This window comes from Centrocercus urophasianus, unplaced genomic scaffold (assembly GCF_019232065.1).
Source record: "Centrocercus urophasianus isolate 14NV4802_14NV808 unplaced genomic scaffold, USGS_Curo_1.0 seq_2, whole genome shotgun sequence".
Taxonomy (NCBI): Eukaryota; Metazoa; Chordata; class Aves; order Galliformes; family Phasianidae; genus Centrocercus; species Centrocercus urophasianus.
In genome coordinates this window covers 1,384,495-1,397,127 of record NW_024884755.1, presented here as the reverse complement: position 1 = coordinate 1,397,127, position 12,633 = coordinate 1,384,495, and positions in this window count along the sequence as shown.

Genomic DNA, 12,633 nt, shown 5'->3' with positions numbered 1-12,633 from the left:
GATGCTTCACGTAATGGAAACATTTCTGTTAGCAGAAAAGTTGCCCTGTGGAACAAATCAAACCAGCTCTTCTGAAAATGTCTTTGACAAACTCTCTTTCATTATTCATCTTATTACAGTGGGGCTTAGCAGATGAAACAGCCAATGAACTAAGTATTGTGTAAAATACATAGTAGGAATTTTGATTTTTCCTTAATATTTAACAGTTTATAAACAGACAGCAAAAGGAAAGAGACTGCCTTGACTAATGCTAGAAGAGAGGACAGGTGGGGCACAGACAGAAATCCCAGTGCTCTGAATCCTGATAAAAAAAGCCATGAGAGCTCATGGTGCCCCAAACCTGATCACTTAATGTGATATTCTTTGCTCTAACTCTCCCACTGATCTGGTTTTTTTGTTTGTTGTTGTGTTGGGTTTTTTTCTTTTCAGATGCAAAAACGTCAATTCAATCTAATCATAGAAGAAGAGATTAAACAGATTTGATCATTCGTGGCAAGACTGCAGAATCACAGAATCATTAAGGATGGAGAAGACCACGATGGTTGTTTAATCCAACCCCAATCCTTCTCCACCGTGCCCACTGACCATGCCTTTCAGTGCCACATCTACTCCCTGCTTGAAAACCCCCAGGGACAGTCCCTCCATCCCCTCCCTGGGAGGGTGGATTCAGATGGTGTGTTTAGACTCCTTCAGCATCTTTCTCCACACTGAAATACTTGTACTTCTTACTTGCAGCACTCTGACTTGCTTGTTATCACTAAGTATTTTGAGCAATATCAAGCTTGATCCCTTCTTCCATCACTGTGGTGCACACTCATACTCAACAGAAAGCTTTCAGGGCTCCATAGGGTTATCGTGGGCGCGGAGGCAAGCCCTGCTCCAGCAGACACAGGCCAGCCAGCACCCGACAGTGTCTGACCTTCTGCTGGAGTCGGTCAGTCTCGATTTACTCTTCTTCCAGCCTGATGTGAATAATTTCACAGTAGACAAAAAAACCCCTCCCCTCCACCTAATCTCTTATTATTTTCCAAGTGGAGTCCATCTAGCTTACATCAAAGAATTGCTCTCGTTTAACCATTGTTTTATAAGTCTGTTAATATTTTTCCTGTCCATAAGACAGAAGACACTGCTGATAGAAATATGTCAACAGGAAAACAAACAGGCAGCATTTGACATGCTATTAGTCCAAGTCTGGGCAGATAAATAAATCATAGATCAAATATTAATGAGGGGGAGAAGCAGTGTTTATTTCTACTAGGTTCATTACGCACACGTCTCCCATACGGCACAGCACATCTCTGAAAAAGGATGTCACAGTGTACCCAGGGAAGGATTGTTAATGCTGAGAGGACAATGTATTCCCTCCTTAGAAAGTGCTTCAGTCTCTTGGGACAACGTCACAGCAGCCATACAGAACAAAGCCAGCTAGAAGTGTCTTTCAGTCCATCACAGTGTAAGGCCAGGGCTGCGGGGAGGAAAGCACTGCTGCCCCAATTGCCATCCCTGGGCAGCCTGCTTGGCACACACACACAGGCTGTGGGACTCTGCTTCTGTCATTGCATGACCAGAGTGCTGGGTCTGCTCTATCTTTAATTGCTGCCTTGCTTGCTCTGAGGAGCCCAGCTTGAAGATAAAGAGCTGGCCAGGCCCTGCAGTGCAGAAACCCAAAACAAAATTACAGCATGGCCCAATTCAAACAAATAAAGAGCACAAACTCAATATATTGAGACATTCAGAATCTGAAGTAACATCAAAAGGCATATGGGGAAGGCATTGCCAGAGATGCATCAGTTATGCTGCACAACATGACAAATCACACTTTCTGTAGTAACACGCAGATATGAAGGAGGAAGGAGATGGGACCAACGGGCTGCAGAGGAGACTGAGACCAGTACCTGGTTACTGAGAAGAAAGCCAACGCTGCCTCCTGCCAGCACTCCCCAGCTGCCTCTGCTCTGGCTGAACTGGATGGCTTGCTGGAAACAACATCTCTCATCTTTCCACATATGCCATTAAGTTGTTAACCATCTATGTATGTTTTAGTTCACAATGCTCTCCATTACACACAATACTGATGTAGCAAAATTGAACCCAATTTGTTTTGGTGATGCTTCTTAATTAAAAAAAAAGTAAAGAAACCACCTTGACATTTGTGTTTTAGATGCAATCTTATCTATAATAAAGGCAAGGTGATAAGTTTAGCATCTCTTCTCTCCCAAAAATCCAGTACAAATGCAATCAGCTCATCCAAACAAACTCTAAGGAACAAAACACATCTAGATGGGGAGCCTCAGTGTAGCTCACATCTTTGGGGGTGAATTAAAGCATCAAAAGAGATGCATCACTTGGGTTAGAAGATGCCTGTGACTCATTGGTAGCATCCACTTTCGGACAGTGGGGAATGATTAAAAAAAAAGACAAGATCTTTTTTCTGTTTCTTCAGAAGTTGCTCTTTCAGAGGACGCATCTCAGATCGGTAAAGATTTACCTGGATCTGTAGATAAACACTGCATGGAAGTCAGCAGAAACAGAAGGTCATTTTTGTAAAGCTCAAAGGTACCTCTGTGCATAAGCAGGAGCAGAGAGGTGATTGTTCCCTTGTATTCAGCACTGGTGAGGCCGCACCTCAAGTACTGTGTCCAGTTTTGGGCCCCTCACTGCAAGAAAGATATTGAGGCCCTGGAACGTGTTCAAAGGAGGGCAACAAAGCTGGTGAGGGGTCTGGAACACAGGCCATATGAGGAGAGGCTGAAGGAGCTGGGAATGTTCAGCCTGGAGAAGAGGAGCTCAGGGGAGACCTCACTGCTCTCTATAACTTCCTGAAGGGAGGTTGTAGTGAGCTGGGGGTCGGCCTCTTCTCTCGTGTCATCAGTGATAGGACCAGGGGGAATGGCTTCAAGCTACGGCAGGGGAGATTCAGGCTGGACATGAGGAAGTATTACTTTTCAGAAAGGGTGGTCAGGCACTGGAATGGATGCCCAGGGAGGTGGTGGAGTCACCGACCCTGGGGGTGTTCAAGGAAAGACTGGATGTTGTGTTGAGGGACATGGTTTAGTAGGAGCTATTGGGAATAGGTGAACGGTTGGACTGGGTGATCTTTTAGGTCTTTTCCAACCTTGGTGATTCTATGATTCTATGATTTTCCAAAAGCCACCTTTAGCTTAGAAAACAAAGTGTTGTTAAAATGTATTTTTACTTTGTTCTTGTTGCTGCTGCTTTCTTCACAGAAAACACAGTCCAATAAAGTGCAGGGCACAAGGAAAAGGGAAATCCCTATTAACTCAATTAATAGCACAAGCCACTCCTTCCCACTGCTCTTCTATAGCAAAGATCTCAGAGAAGCCAGGTAGCATCCACAGCATTGGTGGAAGAGCAAAACTAGTCCTGGCAATCAGGCACAGCAGCAGTGTGACGCAACCTTTTCTGGCTTGCAGGTACCTCCTCTTGCCAGCTGCTATATAATTTCCAGTCAGCCTTGATATGGGAATAATGGAAGGTGTTTGCCAGCCAGTGCAACAAAGCCAGTGTATTTTCCACACTAAAAGCCTCATTTATTCATGATGAAGCTCATCTCATTTCTAGCACAGCAGCACACTGACTTAGTTATTGCCACTGCAAGCTGGTGCCTGCTAGGAAGGCAGGTCTGTGTACGTAGGCATGTTTCCAGCAATGGCAATTTCTCTGATTCCTTTATTACTCAGTTCTGGGTGAGGGAATGCAGCCATAGTGTTATATTTTGCTGTGGCCTCTCCCTGCTTATGGCCTTCTACTATAACTGGCCAGTGTTCTTCATCATATTCACTACAATCTTGGTCTCCCATTTACTTATAAGTAGTTCAAAAGGCGGTGCTTATTTTCTCTAAATCCACCTATTACAGGGTGTCTAACGAGTAGTTTTAATGAAATACACTCAACCCCAGTTAACCCACAGACCTTTCTCCACACCTTTGGTCATGTTTACCGCTTCTACCACATGGTCCCAATTCTGTCAGCTACTCCTTGACCACATTAAATTATTTTAAAATACACAGACCACCCCAAAAGAGGAGGGATTACAAACGACCAGCAGAAACAGCAGCTTTCCAGGAAATGTAATCCTCTTCCAAGCAATATTAATGCTAAAATCCAGGTAACTTTAGTTGCATTGATGAATGTCACACAACTAGCAAACCTGAATCTCATTTGTTCCTACACAGCATAATAAACTGAGCTCAGTTCTTTTAATTGAAGAGAAGCACTTCCCAGACCAGTGTTTGTTACTCACAGATTTAGCCAGCTCTCGGTCTGAAAGTACAAAGTTGTTTCTCTTCCCCTTTACCTTCACACTTTCCATTTCTTTCTCTGTGCAGAACATTAAACACTGGAAGTTACACAGACATGTTTGCATTTCAAAAACTGCATTTGGCAACTGGAAGCAAAGGGACACTTAGTTTCAATAAAAAAGAACTGCTTTCAGCTGTACCTGACAGTAGTACATGAGATACAAAAAAATGACTGAATCCAGAAATGCAGCAAAGGCAATGCTTAGTGTTAAATGTATAGAAGTGCCCTATCATCCCTTCTTTGGGCAGCACTAAAGGAGTTTCATCAGAAGCAAGTGGGCTGAGGTTTGCTCAGACAGATGCAATGGGACATCCTCCTCCAGGAACAGGTCTCACTTGTTTGGTCTAAGAGCCATTATGCAGACCTGAAACTCAACCACATTCTTCCAGAGACACTATAAAGGTGATTTTTTTTACATATTACAGACAAATGCTCATCATTAGAAACAAATGTGTGGGTTTTGGTTTTTTTTTTTTCACTTTTTCACTATTAACTCTGAATAAAATCAAACATCAAGTATGCCAACAAGGTTGCAACTCAGTAAAGGATGCATTCCTAACAGGAGGCAATAAAGGGGATTTTAACAAATTTAGCAAGTTTCAAGGAGGATCTGGAGAATGGCTGCTTTATTCCTGCCAAAGGAACCAATTAACGACTCAGTGCCAAAAGGAATTGTGAAGGTATTACTCCTGAATGAAACAATGTTTGAAAAAGGAAATGAATTTGTTTACGAGACACATTGTTGGCTTTGCTCAGTTTTACCACCACAGTTTTCCTCCAACAGGAAATACAGCATTAAACAAGAAGAAAGCCTCAATCAATCCCAGTAAAGCAACCTAAAGTTCATGTTAGCCATGACATGATAAGGCTCTTCTACCAGTTTTATTGGCATTTTAACTACAAACCCTCCAGAGCTGCCAAGTTTCAATTTACATCCAGACTTCTTCAAAAAGCTTGGGATTTTGACTTGAGCCTATTACATTCTCTTATCTGTTTTTTTTGGTTTGGTTTTGTCTTTTTTAAACTGGAGTTGTGCAGGGTTTGGACTGGCCTTACATTAGCCATTTTGCAGAGCCTGTCGTGGCAGGACACCAAACCCCACCAAAACTCAAACAATAATTTATTCAGCACAGCAATTCGACCCTTTAATGTACAGTTTTTGAGGTTAATGTCAGGCATACCTGTCAAGAAACAGGCCCCAGAATGTAGGTCTATGACTGCAAACCATACCAGAACCAAATCATTACACTGTATGACAATGAACTGGCGCAGTTAAAGAAGCATCAGTACTGCCTTAGTGGTTCCTAACGGTAAGAAACTGAATTACTGTGCAGTCAGAGCTGTGCTATTATACCATGGAAGATGAGCACTGAGCTCCCAGCACTGCCCTGTTCCTGCCCTCCTGCCCGTTCCAGTAACCCAGCCGTGCTCTGCTGCTCCTGCTGCCCCGGTTTCCCCTCTGGGATCCCTGCAGAAATCTGTTTGGCAGCGGGGCCTGGAGCAACGTGTGTGCTGAGACACACCTGGGGGGGAAAACAGAATGAGAGTAATTGAGAGCAGGGAAAAGCATCAGATAAATAATACTGGAGAGAGTGGTCCATATTAAGGGTTAATTTATTGAGAATGAGAATACTGAAGTGCCACTGCTACATCAAACCCTGCTTATGGCTCCCTGCAGACACACATCAGGAGCTGCAGGGGCTGGACCACCTTCCCTTAACAAATGGAGCTGCTGAAGAAAACTGCAGCAATTCTAGGACTGAAAGAAGCAGATTAACTACCTGCTGACCTGGACAGAGGGAAATACAGGGAGTGTTGCATTCAGTAGCCTTCACCCTTACGAAGCTACCAACCAGATTAGCTTAATTCAACTCAGTCTTCCTACTCCTGTCAAGTCAGCATGCACAGACAAAAGTGAATACACAATACTTCTCCAAAGAAGAAATCCCAATCTTACCTAGTTTCCCTAAATAACAGGCCTGATCAAATAGAAGACGTAGGAAGCTCCAACCTCCCATCCTCACAGACCCCAAAATTTCCTCTGTGGTTCTTAATTTACTGAACAGGCTCCTATGCTAACCAGAGAGCACAGTCCAACAAATACTTCAGTCAGTTCCTCTTGTAACCTAAATAAACAGGCAGGCTCTTAGCTGCCAGTACTAACAAGCAGTACCTACCTCATTTTCTCTATTCCTCATAAAGAGAAAAAGAAGAAAGGAAATCAAATTTCCCAACTTCCTCCAAAAATGTTGAGTCTAACCAACTCAACTCATCTGCTGGAGACTGCCTCGGCCCAGAGCCCCCTTTGGAAGGGATGGTGTTCCACCCAAGGAAATCACACTGCTGGGTGGCCCAGCGAGTCTGTGCCCCTCATAAAGAAGCACTGAATGCATTCTGCATTGCCTGCCCAGAAACGCTGCAAACTGCTAACAAGATGCAGACACCAGGGATGATTCTGGCTCCTTGATTTCCTTTCACACTATGCATGGAAGCTCAGGCAGATCCTTGTCCTTGGAAATAAGTAAATAGAAACAAAACTAGAAAATACTGTGATTACAATGCATGAACAAACAGAATCACTGATATTAACGTGCAGGCTAATAACTCACAACACCCTGCCATCAAGAATAAAAACTTGTAAGGAATTGGGAATTAATTGTCCTGTGCTGTTCAGTAGTCACACCATGTATGCCAGTGCATCCGGACTTTCTGTAACTGCTTGGTGTGCATCATTCCACCTTTGGCCTGACATCCTTCCACACAACCTTAGCTCACTCTCCCCATCTCACTCTCTTCTCCATTTCTTTAAACACTTAAAACTTCCACGTGCTCCTTTGTGCAGGAAATACCTGCACTGTGCAGTTGCAGGAGAGCACCGTGGAGCAGAGCATCATGCAATTAGGGCCTGATGCCCTTTGCTTCTCCACCTGCTTGTCTGTACTATGGCAATCCTACAGAAAGTGCAGTACCTTAGAAAAGTCCTGCAATGCCTACCCAAATGCACAGAAAGTTGTTCTCTGTCCTGAAAATATTCAAAAACACACTAAAAAAAGCCTTCCTAAATCATGTTTGTTTTTCTTCCAAAAAATAGCAAAACGTTTATTTTTATTAGCCTTCTGTTTTTGAGTCCTTATGGTTGACATTTTCAAGCCCAAGAGCTAGAAATGTCTTTTCATTCTTGAACAGAAACTGCATTTTTAATGGAAGCACATGAATTCAGAAGCTGTGACTTTATGAGAATACTCTAAAAGCTGTGTCCTCTGTGATGCCCACAGAGGAGGGTCTCTGGGGGTGCAGCAGAGCAGTTCCCCTGCACCCCAACATTCCCAGCCCCATTGCTAGGTGCACACTGGGACTGGTGTTCCCTCATTTTCCCTTTTTTAAAGAGATTCCCTTCTGTAGAAGGCCCTTCTCAGACCATGCACAACTGTCCCATCCTGTGTTCACTTGTTTCCTCTGCGTGACCAGAAGAGTAACTACAGTTGTTGCATCCCAGTTCCTCCCCTTACATTGCGATGGCAAGCCCAGGTCCAATTTCATTCCTACTGCACTGTCCTTACCATACTTTACTTTTCCAGAGCACAGTCACATTCTCTAAGCTTAATTTTGAAATATCTAAATTGTAGTCACAGGGGAAGTAAGCAGAAGATTCTTCAGCTGAGATTACATGGGTGAATCCCAGTAATAATGATCTGTGAAGGGATATAAAAGATCACCTGTGGGATAGAGAATGGGAAGAATGAAAATACAGGTGTTGACCAAGAAAGGAGCAGAGCTATAAGCTCTTCTTGACAGGGTAAATTCTCCTTATACCTCATGAAGAGGAAAGAGGTTCTGGTTTTGTGGGATCCCAGTGCTACCATACTCACCACTGTGATCCCTTCTGGGAATGATTAAAGCTTTGCACTCTAACATGTACCGGAAGAGCAATTATCCTGATACTAAGCTACTCAGGAGATGGACTTCAAGTAGAACAGACAGTACAGTCTGCAGATGCCTCCTCAGTTCACAGAAAAGGCAGTAATTACCACTTCAAAATCTGTGTTCTTGTCTGCCCAGGGCACAGAACAATCAGACAAACTTTGGTTCTAGTTTTAAAGAAGTTGTGTGGAATTGGTGATCAAAAATGCTCTAGCTTCTGGAAGTGGCAAAGAGCACTGGTATATGCTGAGATCCAGCATCACTTCTGCCACCACTTGACCTAGAGCAAAGTCTTAACTAAAATGCTACAACAATCTTGGCAGCATTTCTTAAATTCTAGATGCTTGACTTTGCAACAGGGACTGGCTTTTAACACTGTAGTTCATAGTTCTGAAATACGTGCTCTAAATCAACATAGTTGTTGCATCATTAGTTTTCAAAACAGAAGTCTTCAAATTCTCCAGAAAACCACTGAACTCCTGCCATTTCTGGAGACCTAATGTTTCAGGGGAGGAAGAGAAGAGGCAGGTAAGCCAGGATCCCACTCCTCTCACACGTTAAATGAATACACATGACTTTATCTGGAGTCACTCTCACTGTGTGAAGTTTGTCTCTGGCTTTTCAAAGAACAGAACCAGCTAGAAAAACACCTTTCTTCACTCTGTTCTATAGCCTCCCACTCCAGTATTGCTCCATGTATTTGTATCTATGCACCATGTGTCTTCAGAAGGAATTCACTGTACCTGCATTACCGGCCAACGTTTTGGTTTTACCAGCTTTGACACACATGCACACTTAAAACATCAGCTGCTCCATGCAGTGCTGTGGTCACGATACAGCCTTTGGTTTAACCCTCATTGAAACACAGTGATGCACGTGGGCACATGCATGACTGAGAGTGAGAACTGTGTGTTCTCCATGGTTTTCAATGGCTAAGGATTTCAGATGCAAAAGCTGACATTTTTTTTCTATTGGTGGTGGGGTTTTCTGCCTGTCTGTTTTGCTTTGCATGCCCCTTCTGCAGGGCTGTGCAATTTGGCACCACAAGCTCTGCTCACCCCCCTCGCTCCCCAGAATTCCCACTGCTTTGGAAACTCATAGCCAGTGTACTTACAGAGCACAAGGCACCACAGTCCCTCCCACTTCTAGGACCTTAATGTCGGCTTCTTTTACCTAGACTTGCTATTTCCCAGGTTCACCTTCCTTGAATTCAGCTTCTTGCTTCTAACCTTTCAGCTTATCAGCATTGATTTATTTAATATAAAGTAGTGAGGTTACCTTAGATCAATTATACCTTCTTTTCTGTGCAATTTCCAATGCTTAATATGTCTGTTACTGCTCAGCCGCAGGGACAACTTGTCCAGCTGGATCCTAAATTATTTCGATCCTTAATTCAATTGTATTTTTGCCACAGCCCAGCCAATGAGCATAATTCTTTTATGGCTAAGAAGCCTCTTTAGAAATAATCCAATAGCCCATATTAAAATATAGGTCATTGTGAAAACTGCCAAGTGCCTGACTTGTCATAACTTCAAAGGCAGGCTCTGAGTCTCCTTTGGCACTGCTGATTCTTTCAGGGCTCGAAGGCTTAATTTTAAAACAATCAGCTCAACAGAAACAATTTACTTGTAACTGTCCAAACTAGTCAATGTTAGATGGGAAGCTAATCTGCTACTTTGTGCTGCACTTGGAGAAATGCTACCACTGAGGGCAACTGGAGGTTTCCGAGCACTGCATCAGCTCACAGTACTTGGATCTGTTGCTATAGAACTGCAAAGGCTTTCAACTGTAAAAATAAGTAAAATCTATTCAAACCTGCTCATGATGTGAACACCCCTGTGAGACAAATGTGTAAACTCACACAGGCAAAACACACAAAAGTTCTTAAACTTTGAGAAGTCAGATTTGGCACTACAACTAATACTTGTGATAAGACTTGGGTCCTTTCAAGTGTGTATGTTTATACAGATCCCCTCTTTTTAAAAGAAATAAATAACTGGCCTTGTTCAGTGTTTTGGAGGAGACTACCTTCAATTCCCTGTTCTTTCTCCATCTCAAAGAGCTGGAATCACAACATCTTAAAGAATGTTTAAGAAAATCAGTGGCTTGTTTTCCAAGTGCTCTTAGAATAAATGAGAAAAGAGAAAATTGGATAGGTGAGGCTTTCATTTCTACATCTCCTCTCCAAGCGTGTGCTTATCACTGCCACTGGTCAAAAAAGGGAGTTCTGGTTCTACACCAAAGAAAACACTTTAGTCCCAAATGTTAATATTAGGCCGAGAAGAAAGCACTGTCACTGAATAACAAACATTCTCAATGCTTGGGCTTCAGAGTAACCAGTGAAGTCAGATGCTATGCATTTGGAAAAAGAATGATCTGTCTGTTTTATTGTCTTCAGATACATGTGCATAATGCTTCTTAAAATGAATGAGTCTACATAAAGATTGGCTTTCAATTTGTCCAGTAGCCAATGTGGAACACAACAAATTTAAGGTCAGAAAGCCACATTAAAGGGGCTATTTCTAGTTAAGGAAGATACCAGTACTCCTTCTCAGTCTTTTTTGCAGCCTGCACAATTAGACATGTTTTACTTGCGGTACAAGCAGAGATATCAGCGAGAGACTGGCACGAAGAGGAAGGACAGGTTCTCCCAGCAAGCAAGGACAGATTGCTTCTGTTTTTTTGTTTTGTCTTTTCAACAGGAGAAAAATAACACCCAGCACCTTGTTATTAGCAGTGCAGTAAAAAAATCTACTCATGTGAAATTCAAGTTTTCGTATCGGCACACATTTTGGGACATCCCTCCATCTAGCTCTGGACATTTAGGTGTCTACGTTATGGTCTGCAGGCAACAGAAATTACGAAGTATTTTTGTGAAATCCTCGATTAGGGAAATGCATGTAATCCTACGACCATGTGGAGTTCCCATTATCCTACTCCCATTTAATAATTAGGCTGTTAAAACACTTCACAAAACCCAGACTTCCAAATGAAGCCAGATTAATCTGGTATCTTATTTTGATAACTGCCTTTTATAAAAACAAGGACAATGAAGTAGATATTAACCTATCAGTAATTCAGAAAAGCAGTTGTTACAATGACAGTTTAATTGTTAACCTGAGCAGAGGAGGTGAGAATAAATAAAAGAACCGTTAAGGCAGGAATGAAACTGACAAAATAATAGTATGTTGTGTTGTAAGGATAATTATAGGCTTGGAATGAGGTTATACATCCCAAAAGATCTGTTATTGGGAATGAGCTTATTTAATATTTGCATTAATAATACACACACATAAAAGTTTGTGCTTGCTAATTAAATTTGGAGGTGGGGAAGTTGGCAGACAACAGCAAAGGTGGGAAGAATGGTGCTCGCACAGGAAAAATTGATGTTCTTAAGCCCTGGAATTACAAAAATGGAGACAAGATGGAAATGAACAGAATAAAATGTTGAACCTGGTTTTCAAGGATTAGAAACAAGAATATCATCCATAAACTACAGGACTATCACCTGGAAATGACAGAGTAGAATGGGTGTTCATAACTGCTTCTGACCAAACTTTAAATACAGGTGGGGAAAAAAGCAAGCAAGATCCCCTTAAGATGAAGGTCATAGCTGATAATCATAAAATCAGAATCCTTAGAGTTGGAAGGAACCTTTAAAAGCCATCTAGTTCAACTTTCAGCAGAGCACAGGGACACCACAGCTCCATCAGGCTGCCCAGGGCCTGATCCAGCCTGCCCTTGACTGCAGTCTGCAGGACAGGGCAGCCACCGCCTCTTTGGGCAACCTGTTCCAGGTTGGATTATTTGTAATTCACAAAATGCTGAGAAGACTTCACTGAAATTTAGGCCGTTTTTGTTCAAGGAAGGTTTCTTTTAACTAGTAAATAGAGATTGCACGTAGATAGAACAGGATGGACCAAAAAGAAAGATCACAGCAGACCCAAGTGTTCTGGTTCCCTTACTGCTCAAAGCAGACCCTAGGTTGGTGAGTGTTCTCACCCTTTCCTGGCCCCTGCACAAACCAAGGTGAAAAGAGGAGGATGAAATGCACTTCATGAGGTCAGATTGAAACAAGATTTTCTCCACACCGATTGTATATTTCCTGGTTACCTCAGCCATTTTACACAGAGCAACACCCAGCCACAGAGCCCCAGCTGGAGTGATCCAATATATCTAAAATGAATCAGGTGCCATGGGATATCTGCCTGGGTAACCCTGATGGCTGCCTTGCAGAAGGCAACCAGTGCTGAGGTAGTGGGTCCCAGGAAATAAGCCTGGGAGGTTGTGATGATCTCAAACAGCTTGACTGGAGAAAACAACAATGTTACTATAGTCAGTTATAGGAAGAAGTCAGTTACCTTCCCTTTTAACCTGGTTTTCTTTTGT